This window comes from Elaeis guineensis, chromosome 8, assembly GCF_000442705.2.
Source record: "Elaeis guineensis isolate ETL-2024a chromosome 8, EG11, whole genome shotgun sequence".
Classification (NCBI taxonomy): Eukaryota; Viridiplantae; Streptophyta; class Magnoliopsida; order Arecales; family Arecaceae; genus Elaeis; species Elaeis guineensis.
Genome location: NC_026000.2, coordinates 54,135,285 through 54,155,497, shown reverse-complemented (window position 1 = coordinate 54,155,497; position 20,213 = coordinate 54,135,285).

Genomic DNA, 20,213 nt, shown 5'->3' with positions numbered 1-20,213 from the left:
CACAAGCCCAAGAGGACCATCAGGCAACCAGACCGATATGGCTTCGAGAAGATGCTGTCATATGCCCTGGTGACAGCGAATGGAGACCCATATACGTATCAGGAGACTATTGAGAGCCAGGATAGAGAGAGGTGGGTCCAGGCAATGTCCGAGGAGATGCAGTCTCTCCACCAAAACCAGATGTGCCGATTGGTGCAGTTGCCACAGGAGAAGAGGCCCATTGGCTATAAATGGGTCTACAGTCGCAAGGAAAGGCCTTCAGAGCAGGGAGGTATCAGATTCAAGGCGAGGTTAGTGGCTAAGGGATACTCCCAGAAGGAAGGCATCAACTTCAGCGAGGTCTTCTCTCCCGTCGTCAGACATACTTCCATCAGAGTATTGCTGAGCATTGTAGCAGCTCAAGATTTAGAGCTGGAGCAGATGGATGTCAAGACGGCATTCCTCCATGGGCATTTGGAGGAGAGGATTTACATGGAGCAACCACCCGGTTTCAGAGATCCAAGATCAGAGAGAAAGGTTTGTTTGTTGCAGAAGTCGCTGTACGGGCTGAAGCAGTCACCGAGGCAATGGTACAAACATACTCCTATGTGCGCAGCATTGAACTTTTCAGGTGTGAGTTTGATCTCTGTGTTTATGTTTAGTCTCTTGAGGATGGTTCTAGGGTGTTCCTACTCTTGTATGTAGATGACATGCTTATAGCATGCAAGAGTAGGAAGTTTGTGTAGGATCTGAACGCATCCTTATCTTGGGAGTTTGAGATGAAGGATTTGGGCCCTGTAAGAAAGATCCTAGGCATTGAGATTTTCAGAGACCGAGCCCGGAGGGTGCTGCATCTATCTCAGGGGGGCTACATACAGAAGGTCTTAGAGAGGTTCGGGATGAAGGGAGCAAAGCCGGCGGAGCTGCCACTTGTCGGTCACTTCAAACTCTCGAAGACCATGGCGCCACAGACTGAGGTGGAGGCTCAGGAGATGGAGAAGGTTCCTTATGCTTCAGGAGTTGGGAGCTTGATGTATGCGATGGTCTGTTGTAGGCCAGACATCGCTCATGCAGTGAGTCAGGTTAGCAGGTTCATGACGCAACCTGGCAGGGAGCACTGGAGAGCTCTGAAGTGGATATTCAGATACCTGACAGGTTCAGTTGGAGTTGGCATCTGCTACGGACAGTGAGGAGGTGCAGTGGGATACTCTGACATATCCAGGGAGGCTCAGGGGCTGATTGGCGGTTATGTAGATGTAGACTTTGGTGGAGATGTGGATACCCGGAGGTCTATGATAGGCTTCATCTTTAGCCTGTATGGAGGTCCTATTTCTTAGAGATCGTGTCTGCAGCCTATCATAGCCCTATCCACTATAGAGGTGGAGTACATCGGGCTGACAGAAGCAGCTAAGGAGGTAATTTGGTTGAAGAATTTGTTGACGGAGATGGACCTTACTCAGGAGGCCATTAGAGTACACTGTGACAGCCAGAGTGCACTTCTATTAGCATAGAACTCAGTCTATCATGCAAGGACAAAGCACATCGACATTCGATATCATCGAATCAGGGAGCTTGTGGAGGATGGCGAGGTGGAGCTGGTAAAGGTACACACCAAGGAGAATCCAGCTGATGCACTTACGAAGGTACTTCCACAGGATAGCTTTCAGAGATGTGTTGAGCTGATTCGGTTGATGGACAGAGTGGAGCTGGTTGAGGCCTTGGGACACCAAGGTGGAGATTGTTGTGATCCAGATGGTGTGCCCAAGGCCCAGGGGACCAAAGCTAAGGCCAAGATCCATCATTCATGAGGGCTTCATAGAGGCTCTAGGGCTAGTTGGGCCCTAGGTTGAAAGGCTGTGGGCCTTTCGGGTTCTTGAGGTCTAGGTTATGTGGGCCTCAAGGGACCAACTCTTTATGGGCCAGGTCTGGGCCCAGAATAGGTGAGATTAGGTCGAGTCATGGGTGTACATGGGCTTGGGTTAACCTAATCTCCCATAGAGTTGGTCAAGGGAGTTTTGGGTTTGGGTCACTTGACCCTGTGTTTATATATACATGTATTGTGTATAGGTTTGATGAAGCCAAGAAAATACAGAACTCTTTCTCCCAAGTCTCTCTCTCTCTCTTCTCCCTCTCTCTCCAGCTACTCTCCACACCCCAGGAGCAAGAAATCCTAGGGTTTCTTGCCGGCAGGTCCCAAAAAGGAAAGAAAAGCAAGGAGGCGCTACCTCCTTCCCCTTTGTGCCGCCAGCAATCTCTCTCCTCTCCCTCTCTTGCAGCCACCCAAACATTAGGTCCAAGACTTGAAATCTCTTGCGAAGAGGTTGGTACAGGTTTCTCTCAGATCTGGAGTTGATCTGAGGTCGTTTGAGGTGCGGATGAGATCTCCATCAATAGATCTACAGGAAAGGCTGCAGCAGGATAGATCTGCAAGGTCTGTCTCCATCTACCTTCTTTTCTATCTAGAACATCCCGATTTGAGATCTACAAATTGAAAGACCTCGGTCCAGGCCTAATCTGCTTGGGTACCAGATCTTGAATTTTTTAGAGGTGATTTCAGAGGCGTTCTTCATCTGGAATGAAAGGCTGACGAAGAAGACAGCAACCAGGCTGATTTCGTAAAGGACCTTAGATCAAGTCCAGAAGTCTCCAGATTTGTTCGATGCTGGTTCTGCTACACCCAAGGTTCGTGGGAGGAGCCGGGATCGTGCTCCAACATGACCTTGCAAGTTAGACATTCTAAATTTGCTGATCTGGGCTTGAGGATGATGTTGCGAGCCGCACATACGTCCGACCTCTAGGAGTCTTCCACACAAGCCCACAAATCACGATCAGAAGTTCTGATTCAAAAAATCAGCACAGTATGCTAGTACTGCACTGATCCTTCTTCGATGGTCGATCAGATGCCTCCTTCTTCTTGATTTGGACTCTTCCAAAGATGAGAAGTAGGAGAAAGAGTTTTAGATGAGACACTTTCAGAAAGCTTACAGATGGAGGAAGGGAAGAGATGAATCCAGCAACTCTAGAAGAAGATGCTCTTCTTCTTCTCTTTGCTCTAACCCAGACACCTAGTTTTGTGTCTATTAGATCTCCACGCCCCAAGATTCTTTCTCCTTGATTTTTGGACACCCTAAAGGTCTCTCAATGCTCTATGTTTCATAAAAATTTTATGAAAAAATTTATTTTAAATAAAGAGATATGAAGAGTCCTTGTCTAGGTCAAATACCTAGTCAAGGATTATCCAAACAAGGCAAGACAAGGGGCGCCCAACTCTTAGGTGTCCCCTTCTTTTTTCTGTCATAGACCACCAGCAAAGGATGCATATTATGTGCCATAAAAGCCACAAAAATTTTTAAAAAAATCTGGATAAAATCAGTGCCATAAGAAAAGAGTTTTGGTTTCCTAAAACTTTATCTCATAGAATTTGAAATCCAAACTAATTCCTACTTTGACTTGGTCCACAACCACATTCCATATAAGAGAGAAAGAGAAAAAAGTTTTGGGCATGCGTGAAAACCTAGGAGAGAGGGTTTTGTCGTACAAAATAAGAGAGAGTCGGCATGGGGGGCTAAGGTGGCACAAGGTGGAATCCTAGTCTTACTAGGATTCAATCTATGACTTGTTCAAATTTGATTTCTCAAACCAAATTAAATCAAAACCAAATAAAACTAATTAAAATAGATCTTAATCTAATTAAAAGTCTAATTTAATCAGATTAAGTTAGATTTAAATCTAATTTAATTTTTTAATCAAATTAGAAATTAGGTTGACCTAAGTCCTATTTGAACTAGGACTAGTTTTTTCTTGCACTTGGCTTATCCAATAAATCAATTGGACTTGATTCAATCAAGCTCAAACCAAATCTAATTAAATTATATTTAATTAAACTTAATCTCTATCTTTTAACTTAATCAAATTAAGCTAATTAGCAATCGAATTACTAATCGATCCTCCTGCAACACTTGCACTAGGTTAAATGTCAATCGTACTGATCGTTTAACCCTAGAACAATTCTTAATCGTTGATCAACCATCTGATCGGATCGTGAACTCTAATGTGTATGACCTCATAGGTTTGAACCTAAGCCGGTAGCACAGAAATAAATTTTTATACCAATCGAAGTGACCATCTAGCAATAGTACCCGACGACCGGATAGGTCGAATGTGTAGAACAACATCCTTACAACCCATGCAGATATAGTTTCCATATAATTCATCCTCTTGACCAAAATGCTCATAGGATACCTAAGAGTTCAACTGTCAACTCTGATTAGGTTATCTATATTGTATTTCAAATATCAAATCCATCTGATGGATTACCCTAGCCAATGTTTTGCTAAATTAAAATACAGCGACCCATTCTTCTCCAACTCTTGGAGTGGTCAATCCCATCTTGATCACACTCTGACTTCGCAAGTACTTGACTGTGTCCAGAAGCCTTCTGTCACTGAATTAAAAATTCAGTTAGTCCAGTATCAAAGCATAGTGAGTTGCTTGCAAGTCACTGAGGTGATCTCAGATCTAAGAGATACTTATACCTATATCCCATCAGAGACATTCTTGACAGCAGAATGCTCTGGAGTTGGTCACGTTCAATGATGATGTACTCTTACATCTCACCTGTATGCCATACCAGTATCTCCACACTCCTTGATTAAAAGGACAATCAATCCATATGGCCTACAGCGACCTATGCTCGATAGCAGCTGTCGTCCTTATTAACAGCCTATCATTTGGTCATGAATAGTTTTAAGGACTAATCGATAAATCCTCTCTTTATCGAACCTAAATAGTTCCAAGGACTTCATCACAACAATAGAGTTCATTAGAAGATGAAAACTTATGATGAAAATATCAAAAATATATTTTATTTATTAACAAATCAATTACAATACAAGGTTGCTCAACCATCAACTGGTTGACGATTGGCTTTTAAGATATATTTTTCAACAACTCTCACTTATCCTAAAGCCACTCGACACAGTATCTTATACCCATCTTCGACTTGTGGTTGTCAAATTCCTTTATCGCCAGGGCTTTAGTGAAGGGGTCGGTCAGGTTCTCCTTTCTGTCGATCTTCTAAAAGTCGATGTCACCTCGATCCACGATCTCCCAGACCAGGTGGAAGCAGTGCAAAATGTGCTTCATCAGCTAGTGTTTTTTGAGTTCCTTTGCCTGAGCTATGGCACCAGTGCTGTTGTAGTAGAGCAGGATCGGACTATCAAGAGAGGGTGCTATTCTGAGCTCATTGATGAATTTTCTCAGCCACACAGCTTCCTTCACGGCATCCGATGCTGCGATGTACTCCACTTCACAAACAGAGTCTGTCATAGTATGCTACTTGAAACTGTTCCAGCAGATGGCTCCACCATTCAGAATAAAAATATAACCCGACATGCTTCTGCTGTCATCATGGTCAGATTGAAAGCTGGAGTCTTTGAACCCCATAAGTTTCAGATCTGACTCGCTATAAACCAACTATTGGTCCTTAGTATTTCTCAAATACTTAAGGATGGCTTTAACCACTTTCTAGTGATTTTCTCTAGGATCAAATTGGTATCTACTCACTACTCCTAGTGAGTATGCTACATCTAACCTTGTACGTGTCATGGCGTACATAATAGATTCTACGATCGAAGCATATGGGACTCTACTCATACGCTCTCTCTCTTCAGAAATTATCAGACAATCCTTCTTAGAGAGAGAAATTTTATAGCCTATCGGTAGATAGCCCTTCTTGGAATTCTTCATGCTGAACCTCTTCAGCACAGTGTCTATGTACGTGGACTGGAATAATTCAAGTATCCTTTTAGATCTATCCCTATAGATCTTCATTCCTAGGATGTAGGATGTTTCACCCAAGTCTTTTATGGAGAACTGCAATGACAACCAAACTTTTATTCCCTGTAGTGTGAGGATGTCATTCTCGATTAAGAGAATATCATCCACGTACAAGACAAAGAATACCACAACTGGATCATTTGCCCATTTATAGATGCAGGACTCTTCTCCATTCTTAATGAAGCCATACATTTTGATCACCTTATCAAAATGCATGTTCCAACTCTGAGAAGCTTGCTTCAATGCATAAATGGATCTCTGAAGCTTGCACACTTTGGACTCATCTATGGATGTAAACCCCTCAGGTTGTATCATATACACCTCTTCGGTCAGCTCTCCATTCAGAAAAGCTGTCTTTACATCCATCTGTCAGATCTCATAATCCAGATGGACAGCTATTGCAAGCATTATCTGAATGGATTTGAGCATCGCCACAGAGGAGAACATCTCGTCATAGTCAATACCATAATGTTGATGATACTCCTTGACAACCAGATGGATTTTATAGGTCTCCACCTTTCCGTCTGCATCCCTCTTTCTTTTGAAGATCAGTTACACCCAATGGGTTTAACCCCTTCAGGTGGGTCAACCAATGTCCATACATCGTTGACCTTCATGGACTCCATTTTGGATTTCATGGCTTCAAGCCATTTTTTGAAATCAGATCTCTACATTGCATCCATATAGGTGATTGGATCCTCATCGTTCTCATCGAGTTCGATGGGATCACCGTTCTGGATCAAGAAATCATAGTATCTGTCCAGTTGACACGATACTCTACCAGATCGTCTTAATGGTGCAAGTACATTGGGCTCCGGATCTGATCTAATCAAATCCGACTTAGGTTCAGCTATTGATGTCGGTCCTTCTACCTATTAAACTTCATCAAGTTCAACCTTAGAGGTAACGGTTCCTTCATCAAGGAACTCCTTTTCTAAAAAGGTTGCCTTAAGACTGACGAACACTTTTTGTTCATCAGCATGGTAGAAAAAATATCCTTTGATCTCTTTGGGGTACCCTATGAATGTGCATTTGTCAGACCTAGGTCCAAGTTTATCTGTAACTAATCGTTTGACATAGATCGGGCACCCCCAGACCCTAAGGTGTGAAAGTGCTGGCTTATGCCCCGTTCATATCTCATATGGAGTCTTAATTATAGACTTACTTAGAACCCTATTTAACAGATAACAGACCAATTCAAGTGCATATCCCCAGAAGGATATTGGCAAGCTGGCAAAACTCATAATGGATCGGACCATGTCTAATAGAGTCCAATTTCTCCTTTCAGACACATCATTATGCTGTGGTATTCCAGGAGGAGTCCATTGGGAGAGAATCCCATTCTCTCCTAGATATGTGAGAAACTCATTAGAAAGGTATTCTCCTCCTCGATCAGACTGAAGAGTTTTAATACTCTTCTCAATTTATTTTTCTACTTCATTTCGGAATCATTTGAACATTTCAAATGAATCTGACTTATGTTTCATCAGATAGACATATCCATATCTGGATAGATCATCCGTGAAAGTGATGAAGTAGAAATATCCACCTCTAGCACTTGTGCTCATGGGCCTGCATACATCAGTATGTATTAGGCCCACGAGCTCAATAGCTCTCTCACCTTTTTCAGTAAAAGGTGATTTGGTCATTTTACCAAGAAGACAGGACTCACAGGTCGGAAGTGATTTACAATCACTGACTTCGGGGATTCTCTCTTGAGTCAACCTATTTATCCTATTCTTGTTTATATGATCTAGCTTACAGTGGCATAAGTAGATATCTGATACACTATATGTTGGGAATAGTGTCCCAAAGCCAATCGTCAGCCTGTTGATGGTTGTGCTCTTTGTTGTATTAGTACATGAATTAAAAATTAATAAAAGTTATTTTGATATTTTTTCATCACAAATTATTTCATCTTCTAATGAACTCCTGTGTTGTGGTGAAGTCCTTAGGACTATTTAGACTCGACAAAGGAGGATTTGTCGTTTAGTTCTTAAACCAGTTCGCGACCAAATGATACGTTGTAACCAAGGATGACAACACTTATCGAGTATAGGTCATTGTGTGCCATATAGGTTGGTTGTCCTCTTAACCAAAGAGTGTGGAGACACTGGTATGGCATACAGGTGAGATGTAAGGGTACATCTGCACTGAACGTGACCGACTCTGGAGCTATTTCTGTACCTCGTCCTAACATGAGCAAAGTCGAAGACCCGATTATCTAGAGACCAGATGAGGGGAGAGGCCCTTGCAACAGTCCTTATGTGCCCCCACAGCCATGATAGGAACAGGAGGAGAACCTCATCCTAACATGAGCAAAGTCGAAGGCCTGATTATTTAGAGACCGGATGGAGAGAGAGGCCCTTGCAATGGCCCTTATGTGCCCCCACAGCCATGTTAGGAACAGGAGGAGAACCTCGTCCTAACATGAGCAAAATTGAAGGTCCGATTATTTAGAGATCGGATGGGGAGAGAGGCCCTTGCAACGGTCCTTATGTGCCCCCACAGCCATGTTAGGAATAGAAGGAGAACTTTGTCCTAACATGAGCAAAGTCGAAGGCCTGATTATTTAGAGACCGGATGGGGGGAGAGGCCCTTACAACAGCCCTTATGTGCCTCCACAGCCATGTTAGAAACAGGAGGAGAACCTCATCCTAACATGAGCAAAGTTGAAGGCCCGATTATTTAGAGATCGGATGGGGGAGAGGCCCTTACAACGGCCCTTATGTGCCCCCACAGCCATGTTAGGAACAGGAGGACAACCTCGTCCTAACATGAGAAAAGTTAAAGGTCTGATTATTTAAAGATCGGATGGGGGGAGGGGCCCTTACGTGCCCCCACAGCCCTATTAGGAACAAGAGAAAAATCTCGTCCTAACATGAGCTGAGATTAACTATGTCAGAAACAGGAGGAGAATCTCGTCCTGACACAAACGAAGACCCAGTCGTTCAAGACCGGATGAGGGGAAAAACCTCCTCAATGGCTCCTCTACACCCCTACAACCCCGTTAAGAGCAAAGAAAAAATCCTCACTCGAACACAAAAAAAAAAAAAAAAGAGGAGGGAAGAGAAAAAGGAAAAGCGATGAGCTACGCCAGTGATAAGGAAAAAACAAACTACATCAAAGACACAAGGAACCTCGTCTCAACGAGGAAGGAGACTCTTGTCAAAAACCCTCATTCTCTAAGAGGGAACCCAACACTGGCAGGAGAAAATCGACTTCTTCAAGGTAACGAGAAGTTTGGGCCCCCAAGCTCGAGCACAGGGAGGAAACATCAAACTTGAGTGGTCTTGAAAAGACCTTCGATCGTGAACAAAAGGGGCAAATCAACACGGTGACGATCAGGAACCTTCAAACGATGTCGACATCGAACAAGACAAAAGATAAAAGAAGTTTGGTAAACGACAACTTAATGCAAGAATAGATAAGGTAATGGAAAATTTTCTTTTCATTTCATTAATGAAGTGTACATTACAAAGCCTTTGAAGGCTAAAAAAGAAAAATGATAAGAAAAGGAAAGAATACATAGAATAAAAGGTAAAGAAGCTCTAAGGAAGCTCGGCTTCTTCAGACTTCGAACTCTCGGTTCCAGCCATCATCGAGGATTGCTTTAAGTTTTCGACTTCTTCTTCCAGTTCTTTCTTTCTTAACAGTATCTCTCGATATATTTGGTGGAACCGTCGACTCTCGCCCTCTGACACCCGAAGCCTATTCCTCAGAACTTCGGACTCCGCCTCGGCATCCTTGACCGCCTGCTGCTCGTAGGCCAGCTGAAACTTCAGTTAAACTACAGAGAAAAAAAAATCTTATCAAAAACCTAAAGGAGTTCGGCGCTACAGAAACTAAAAAAATATTTAAGAAGCGGAAGAGAGCAATAACAAAAGATGGAAGCGGAAGTCGAAGCCCGACGCGGAAAGCTTCTTGGTATAAATAGAAGCAACAGAGGGGAGGAGCGCTAGCCCGGTCAGTCAGCCCGAAAAGCTCCAGCTCATACTCTGAAGGAACCCCATACTGAATCCTAATCAGTGAGAGTTCCTCTAGAGTCAGAGAGCTGGGGATGGTGTCTGGTACAAAGACCAAATGAAGTTCATCTATAGAACTAAGATTTTGGGGCACTGGAATGGACGAACTCCTAGAACTACTAGAGGAGGAAGTGCTAGAGGATATTTTGAATCGAGTGAAAATCCTAAAAATTCCAAAAAAATTGGAAAAAATAAGGAATGGAACATTCATGGAAAACCGAACAGATAGAATGTAAAGGGAGAAAAATGAAAGAAGAACAACGAAAGAAAAAAAAAGAGGAGAGTTCTGGAACTAACCTAGGCTGGTCCGAAGGATGTAGAGATGCAGAGATGAGGATGACTCAAAGAATGCCTAAGGCTGAAAAGGATGCTGGGGAAGAACGGAACTCTCAAGAAGAAGGAGGGATCGAAGAAATTTTCAGGCAAAGTGAGATCCCTGAAGGAGGGAGGCGGGTTTAAATAGGCAACGAGGTCCGACGGAATAATGATCGCAGATCTCCTCTGGCCGATCTACAACCGCCACATGTCCCACTCATTATGGAAGGCGGCTAAAAGTGGCCGACAACTGACAGAACCATTATTGCGCCGTACCTAGAGTAATGCTTCAGCGAAAATCTTGAAAAAATCTTTTTGGATCGCCTCAATTTGAAAAGGCTCCAGCACTAGTGCGCCAAATGCCAAAATATCTGGAAACAATCGGGTACGAAAATCAAGAGAAGCAACTTTGGCTGTGAAAATTTTTCTGTATTTTTTTCATTCGAAATTTGAACTCGAAAGTAGGGGGACTGGTATTGGGTATAAAATACCCCCAGCCGAAGTTTGTAAAAGGCTGACCCTTCCAGGGCTTTTTCGGCTTCCGACCTTGTATGGCATCTTTCTGAACTCCCTCGACCATCTGAGCATCCATAATACCATCCAGACTTCTCCGATAATGAGCTCCTCCATTCATATCCTGGGCTGCTCCAAATGATTCTCGAGCTTCATTATCAGCCGACTTTCCACAGTGATTGGCTACCCTTTGAATCTCTTCCAGACTTCCTCCTGCCATGAGCAACTTTACTCCAAACTTCTTTCAGACTCCATCAATATCTGAGCTTCTCCAAAAGTAGGACTTCTACAGTAACCAGACTCCATCCAAGTTTCTACAGTGGTCAACCACCTTCCGAATTTCATCCGAGCTCCTACAAGAATTGGATCTCTACCCCAAACTTCTATTGCAAATGGACTCCATCCAAACTTCTACAGTGGATAGATCACAGATGAGCTCCTACAATGGATAGGCTCCACCAGCTGGATCTCTACTCCAAACTTCTTTCGAACTTCGTCAATGACTGAGCTTCTCCAGCAGCGGACTTCTACAGTAAGCAGTCTACTCCAAACTTCTACGACAATCGGTCTCCATCCGAGCTTCTATAGTAAGCGGTCTACTCCGAACTTCTATGACAACCGATCTCCATCCGAGCCTTTACGGTAAGCAGCCTCCTTCCAGACTCCTCAGGAACCGGACTCCATCCGAACTTCTACAGCGATTGAATTTCGGATGAACTTCTACAACGGACGTGTTCCAGCCATCGGATTTCTACAGTGATCGACTGTCTCGGGTGTCTTTCGTACCTCTTCGGCCATCAACCTTCAACAGTACCAGCCACCCTTCCACAGATCCATTCGGTCTCCTCCAGCGGACGAACTTCCATAATGCCTTCCGAATTTTGCTATCAGCCGACCTTCTGTCGGATTCCTCATGCAACCAGACCTCTCCAGTGGACAGCCCTCAGACAAGCTTCTACATCAGATAAATTCCAGACAGACTTCTTTGTCAATCAAATTTCTATCGAACTTCACCAATAGAAAGTCTCCGTCCGAGCTTCTATAGTAGATGACTCCCACTTGTAGCATCAGCATCCAAGGCATCCGACAACAGTAGACTCATCAGCAATCTCGAAAACATCCGAGCTTCTCCTGGATTACTGAGACAGAGAGCCATTCTGCTCCATCAGACGTCCCAGCCGAGCTTCAGCCGTCAGGCCCGAACTCTCTGGCAAGTCATGACAATGGCCACTACCCTACTCCACTCTCTGTAATGGATTCCACGTGGCTCCACCACTCTCTGGCAAGTCACGACAACGGACACCACTCCACTCTTTATAACAAACTCCATGTGGCCCTAAACGGCCCCCTGACGCCACTACTCTCCGTAACAAATTTCGCGTGGTCCCGAACAGCCCACTACCTGACGATTCCAGACGTCGCTGTCAATCAGTTACGCTCTCCATCTATAAAAAGGGACCCTCAGATACGTTCTTCTCTAAGCTCAAAACTCTATCTCGAAACTCTGCTAAAATTCCATTTGAGTGCTCCATTTCTGTTGAGACAGAGTACTGACTTGAGCATCGGAGGATCTTGTCGGAGCACCCTCAACTCCAGTTTAGACTTTCCTTGCAGATCTCGACGGCGGACGCGATCCCCTCGATCTAGCTTTTCCGACGTTGACGGAATTCTGCACCAACAGAAACTAATTTCAAAATCTTCCTGTGCTAGCACAGACACGAAAATCAAATTTTGATTAGCTATAGAGACATAATAACAGTCCTTCAAATCTAATCTAAAATCAGACGGTAATCGAAGAAGATAAGTACTAACGACTACTGTAGTAACTTTTGCTCCATTGTCGATCTGAAGGATCATGTCACCTTTCCTCAACCTCCTACTTTCTATTAGATCCTGTATTGAGGTACATATATGAGCACTAGAGCCAGAGTCTAATACCCAACTAGAAGTAGAAGAAACTGTTAGGTTAGATTCAATTACGAGCATACCTTTCGAAGGTTTATCATCCTTTTTGGCCTTTAGACTTTTCAGGTAAAATGGATAGTTCCTCCTCCAATGACCTTTAGCATCACAGTGAAAATACTTTTCCATTGCTTCAGCTTTCTTAGGAACTTCCTGTTAGGAATAGTATCCTAAAGCCAATCGTCAGCCTGTTGACAGTTGTGCTCATTTTTGTATTTGTACATGAATTATGAATTAATAAAAATTATTTTAGTATTTTTCATCACAAAATATTTCATCTTCTAATGAACTCCTATGTTGTGGTGAAGTCCTTAGGACTATTTAGACTCGACAAAGGAGGATTTATCGTTTAGTCCTTAAATCTGTTTGCGATCAAATGATACGTTATTACCAAGGATGATAACATTTATCAAGTATAGATCGTTGTGTGCCATATAGGTTAGTTGTCCTCTTAACCAATGAGTGTGGAGACACTGGTATGGCATACAGGTGAGATGTAAGGGTACATCTGCACTGAACGTGACCAACTCCGGAGCTATTTCTGCTGTCAAGATTTGCTCCGATGGAATATGGGTATAAATATCCCTTCGATCTGAGACTGCCATGATGACTTGCAAGCAACTCACTGCACTTAGGCACTGGACTACCTGAATTTCTAATTCAGTGATGGAAGGCTGTTGGGTGTAGTCAAGTACTTGACTTGTCGGTGCGTGTGTCAAGATGGGATTGACCACTTCAATTTAGAAGCTGTGTACAGTCGTATTTCAATTTAGCAAAACTTTGGCCAGGATAGTCCTTGTGAGGAGTCACAGGACTGTTTGAGTTGAGCACGATTCGGATGATCTGATCAGGGTTGACAGTTTAACCCTGAGTCATCCTAAACACAGGGGTCAAAAGGATAAATTATACAATAACCATATTCATGTAGGTTCTGAGTGTTGAGATTGTGACTCTTCGACCTATCCAGACGTCGGGTACCATTGCTAGATGGTCACTTCGATTAGTACAGAAATTGGTTCCTATGCTACCGGCTTAGGTTCGAACCTGTGGGGTCACACACATTAGAGGTTCATATCTAATTTGATGGTTGGTGTAGAATCCTATATGTTTGGGACTCAGTGATCGAGAATCAGGATTCTCTGATCATGAGTTCCACACATTATGGGTACCGGGGTCAAGAGTCCCACTGGTTGGGACTTTTCGATCAGGGTTACATATCGATGAATTCTGATGCCCGATTATCCATCGGATTTGGACTCAGTATTTATGAGAGATTTAATTAATAATTTGATCATTAATTAACTCAATTTGATTGAGTAATTATTTTTGGATCAAGTCCAATTGAATTAGATTCAGTTGGGTTTGACCCGATTAGGTTAAGAGTTGACCTAATCGTCGAGATGGTTTGGTCCCTGATTTGATCAGTGGTTGGACTTAGTCAAATTTTGATTTGATTAGGATTTTATTGAGCCTAATTAAGCCTAATTAAGTTAGATTTAAATTAGTCTAATTGGACCTAACTTATTTGGTTCAATTAGGTTGGTTTAAATAATGAAACCACCTTGACCCAATCTCCATGCGCCACCTCACTTCCATTGCACCCATTTGAATTCATGAGAAGGAACTTCTCATGAATCATTTCCTCACGCTAAGCCCTCTCCATGCCCCACTTTAATGTGCCAAATGAATGGATAAGGATGATTGGTTGGCCATTCAAATTCAAAATAAAGTTTGAATTAGAATGGGCAATCAATGTTTGCACCTTATCCCTTTTTTTACACCCCATTTATTACATGAGAAAAGGTTTCTCATGAAATCACTCCATGCATAATTTAAGCCACGCCTCATGCCTTTAGTGGATAAGGGATGAGTTGGTGTCCATTTGAATTCAAAATTTGATTTGAATTCAAATGTGCAATTACTCATCTTTATCCTTTCTTTTGGATAAGACTTTTGACGTTGTTATAAAAGGAGAAGAAGAGTGGGGCATGCAAGAAGAAGATTTTTGGAGAAAAATTCTGGGGCATGAGGAAGTCTTGTGCATGAGAAGAAAGTCCATATCCTTCCAAGAGAAAAAGAAAAAAAGAAAGAAAAATGGGTGCAAGGTTTTCGGTGAGTTTCCTAGAGTTTTAGCCTGGGGTTCGGAAAGTGAGAAAGTGAGCTACGAGTGTCGTGAGCCCATAAAATCTTAGAAAGATCTTCAATATCCTCTCAAGCATGTCTGTTGATAATTCAGAGCATCCAAAGAATCGACAGACATCGATCGAAGGAGTTCGATCAGCATCGATCATCGAAAGGGCTCCACAACGAGCTAGCACTCGTGAGGAGTCGATCAGATCGGGAGCTTCATGTGGACGATCCACAGAGACCAGACACACTGTGTGACTGTATCGCGATGATCAGACTCTCCCAATAGTAATCAATTTATGACGATCTACTATCCGCACAAAGGTATTGTATTCTGAATACATTACAGTAAAATATTTACTGTTCAAATTTGAATTTTAAATTTAAATGCATGCTATATCATATTTAGATCTTAGTGTAGGATAAATTCATATTAATTAATTAAATTAATTAATATTTTTTCACTGTAAAATCATAATTTTAAAAAAAATTTAAAATTATCATTTTACCCCTACATTGAATTTTCTCCACAAATGGTATCAGAGTCAGGTTCTTAGATATGATATATATATTTGCATGCGTAGATTAAGTTGTAATCTAAAAGATTAAATTTAAAATTTGAAATTCAAAATTTAAATTTTGAATTTTGAAAGTTGTTCGAAATTCAAAATTTAAAATTTTAAAATTTAAAATTTAAAATTTAAATTTTAAAATTTGAAATTTGAAATTTAAAATTCAAAAATTTGAAATTTGAAATTTAAAATTTGATTAAAATTTCAAATTTGAAATTCAAAATTTAAAATTCAAATTTTGAAATTCAAAATTTAAAATTCAAAAATTTGAAATTTAAAATTTATTTAAAATTTGAAATTCAAAATTTAAAATTTGAAATTCAAAAATTTAAAATTTAAATTTTGAAATTGGTATATTTAGATATACTTGATCCAAGTAGTAAGTAATCAAATTGGGTTGGTTGCCATAGCCATCCGATCATAGGAGAAAAGCAGGGTTTAAAGGCCCTCTCCTCCCATTCGATGGGGTCTCCTATGACGGTAAGGGTGCCGCTGTAATTATATCCCATGCAGATGAAGCAGTGAAAGGAATTAATTGTAAAGGTTCAATTGTGAAATTTATCATGAATGTGTTAAATTAGATCTAAAAAAATATTTATGATTTATTTTGATTGAGTTATTTTTTATTATGTAATTAGCAATAGGATTGCTATTTATGAAATGTGCTAATCTATTTGTGAAATGAGTCAACATATTTAGTGAACAGAAAATAAAACCTTTCAAATTTAAAAATTATTTTTGAAATATCAAACCCTGACCCATCAGTCCAAATACTTAATTAAAAGAATTAAGTATTGTCTAGTAGGTCTAGAATTATGAATTAAGACCTAAGACAATTGCATAAACTTATGGGTCAATGGGTTAGATGGATTAAGTCCATAATTGGGTTAGACCTAAGGTTAGCTTAAAGAAATGGACTAAATTAGAGTAATTGGTCAAATCTAATCAAAAGTTGAATTAGATTAGATCAAGGATACTCTAGACTCAACTCTAATAGTTGTAGTTGAATGGGTCCATATCTTTAACTAGACCAAGATGGACTTAATTCATGGCTACGTGGTCGAACCCTATTTACTAAGTTGATCAAATTAAAACTAATGAACCGGTTGGTGTCTAAGATAAGTTTGGCAGTTTGACCAGTAGTTTTTAAGCGGGAGCTACTCGCAGTGATACGATCTCTGACGAGTTAATAGCTTATCCCCACCACTGATCTCACTTACCTGGCCAATCTGGTGAATTAGATTTTGATTAGATCACTTGGTGATTAGGGCTCACCCATATCATTAGGTAAATCAGTTTGACTGATTTAGGTGCTCCTAATGCCAACTTTAATTAAATCTTTTTTTTTTAATCTGACTTGGTGAAGTTAGTGGGAGGATTGAAATTGGCTGGATATTTTTTTCTCATCTATCCTTTAATAAAATCCTCAAAAATTATTAGGTCCCTAAAAATGATTAAGTTATATTGATAACTAAGTCATAGCCTCCCATTAAGTGAGTGATAATGAGTCCATTAGTTTAATAATCATTGGAGGCCCAAAGGCTTGGTGCTTATTGACTAATGGAATTATCATTCGTAATATGATAATTTGGTTTGAGTCTTTCTGATGGTGGTCTGGTTGGCCGGCCAAAGTCGGGCCTGATCATTTATTGGTCCGATTCACCAAATCAAATCATGTTAATGGTTGGACCTAACCAGATCTTTTCAGTAGAGGCCAAAGCCTACTGATTAGGTTCTAGGGCAAAATCAAATACTAGAAGTTGTTTAGAGAAATAACTGGTTATGAACCTACCCATAGATGCACATGGGTTAACCAACCAAAGTTGGGCTCGTGTGTAGTTTGTGTGGATTCTAGTACCCACTAAGGAATTAAAGTAATTCCTCGAATGATGAGTTCAGCCGCAGGTTCGAGAACGCCCAGCCACAGGAGATGCTTCAAATGTTGAACGACTCTTTTGGCACGCCTGACGATGTTGAAAGGCATAAAACTACTTGTGCCATTTTCAATGCTCGGATGAGGGATGGAGCCTTGATCACTGATCATGTACTGTACATGATCAAAATGATTGAGCACCTATGTAAACTGGGCTTTCCCCTACACGAGCAGCTTGGTAAGGATGTGATCCTTAATTCATTGCCCAAGTCCTTCCTCCCCTTCCTTACTCATTTTCGGATGACAAAGCCTGTAGTGAATTACCACGGCTTGTTGGGGTTGTTGCAAAACTTTGAGAAGGATCACCAGCTTCATAAGGAGTCGGTGAATGAAGTGGGAGGGTCTTCTTCTGGTCATCGATCCTTTAAGAAAGGTAAGAAGAAGAACAAGAAGAAGAAGAATAAGAAGGTGCAGCTGCATGCTGGGACGTCTGCACAGGGTCAGACCAAGAAATGCAAGCCCGACCAGAGCCAGGCAGAGTACTTCTTTTGCAAGAAGCAGGGGCACTGGAAGAGGAACTGTCCTCTATACAATGCCTCCCTGGACCCGAACAGGTCGAAGAAGAAGCAAGGTACTTATATGATAACACCTTGCAACTTTTTCATTTGTGATACTACTGCCTGGGTATTGGATACCGAAAGCCCTTATCATATTTGCAATTTGATGCAGGGTCTGCAGGTCAGTAGGAGATTTGATGAAGGCGATAGATTTCTGAACATTGAAGATGGAAGCAAAGTTCCAGTTCTAGTATTAGGAATCATGAACCTTGTAATCAATTCTCGAAATATAATTCTAAGTGAATGTCACTATTGTCTAAGTTTTTAATTAAATATTATTTCTATAGGCCTTTTGGCCATGAACGGTTATCAATTTTTAATAAAAGAAAACGTTTGCAATATCATTTTGAATGGTGTTACAATGTTTGTTGGACAACTTAATAATGAAATTTACTTTCTATCACAACCTGTTAATGTGGTTCAAACCTCCGGTAAACGCCCTAGAAAGATAATGTGTCAGAAGTCTACCTTTGGCACTGTAGGCTAGGTCATATCAATAGGAACAGGATAAACAGGTTGGCTCAAGAAGGAATTCTTAAAGTAGATGATTGTGAATTATTTCCAACCTGTGAGTCCTGTCTTCTTGGTAAAATGACCAAATCACCTTTTACTGGAAAAGGTGAGCGAGCCAGTGAACTCTTGGGTTTGGTACATTCTGATGTATGTAGACCCATGAGCTCAAGTGCAAGAGGTGGATATTTTTACATCATAACCTTCACAGATGACCTATCGAGGTATAGGTATGTCTATTTAATGAAGCATAAATCGAAGTCGTTTGAAATGTTCAAACTATTCCGAAATGAGGTAGAAAAATAAATTGAAAAGTGTATTAAAATTCTTCGATCTGATCGAGGAGGTGAATACATTTCCATTGATTTTCTGACATATCTTGGAGAGAATGGGATTCTCTTTCAGTGGACTCCTCCTAGAACACCACAACATAATAGTGTATCTGAAAGGAGGAATCGGACCTTGTTGGACATGGTTTGATCCATGATGGGGTTTGCTGGTTTGTCGATCTTCCTCTGGGGATATGCACTCGAATCGGCTTATTACCTTCTAAATAGAGTTTCGAGTAAGTCTGTAACCAAAACGCCATATGAGATATGGATAGGACGTAAGCCAATACTCTCGCACCTTAGGATTTGGGGGTGTCCGGCTTATGTTAAACGTTTAATTACGGACAAGCTTGGACCTAGGTCTGACAAGTGTAATTTTATAGGATACCCAAAAGAGACCAAAGGATATTACTTCTACCTAGCTGATGAGCAAAAAGTGTTTGTCAGCCTTAAGGTAATCTTTTTGGAAAAGGAGTTCCTTGGTGAAGGGACTGTTGCCTCTAAGATCGAACTTGATGAAGTTCGACAGGTGAAAAAACTGACACAAGTTGCTGAATCTGAATCGAATTTGGTTAGATCAGATCCGGAGCCCATTGTTCAAGCACCCTTAAGGCAATCTGGTAAAGTACCATGTCAACCGGACAGATACTATGGTTTCTTGATCCGAAACGGTGATCCTATCGAACTTGATGAAAACTGTTGGTGCAAAAATCCACTCGCGCCGGAGAAGCTGGAGTCGAGGAAGTCGCGGTCGCCGTCGGGACCTGCAAAGGAAGTCTAAACTGGAGGTGGGGTTGCTCCGGCAAGACCCTCCGATGCTCAAGTCAGTTCTCTGCCTCAACAAGAATGGAGTGCTCGAACGGAGAATTTAGTAAAATTTTTAGATGAAAGATGAAAGCTTATAGAATAACGTATCTGGGGTCCCCTTTTATAGGCGGAGGGGGCAGTAGCCTGATAGCGACATCTGTAATCGTCTGGCAGTGGGCTACCCAGGGTCAGACGGAGTTTGCTACGAAGAGTAGTGGAGTGGACCCGTGGCTATCATCGGGGTGTGCCACGTGGAGTCAGTTACGGGGAGTGGAGCGGCGTTCGCTGTCGTGACTGGTCATGGAGTGGTGGGATCGCACAGGATCTGCCGTAGGGAGTGGAGCAGAATCGTGGCCGTTAATACGGCCTGTCAGGGAGTAATGGAGCTGCGTAGGGTCCACCGCAGGGAGTGGAGCAGTGTTGTCCGTTACTGTGGCCTATCAGGGGGTCCAGACTTGTCGGTCGAAGTTCGATTGGAGTCGGTAGTGAGGTCTTCCCGCAGTCGGAATAGAAGATGGAGTTTGGCTTCCGTAGGAGTCCGGGCGGAGTCTACTTGCAGTTGGGGTCGTGGACGGAGTCTGGCTCTCGTAGGAGTCCGGACGGAGTCTTCCTGCAATTAAAGTTAAAGGCAAAGTTCGGCTCCCGTAGGAGTCCGGACAAGGCTTACCGGCAGCTAATGTTGAGGACGGAGCCCGGCTCCCGTAGGAGTCCGGGCGGAGTCTACTTGCGGTTGAAGTTGTCGGCGG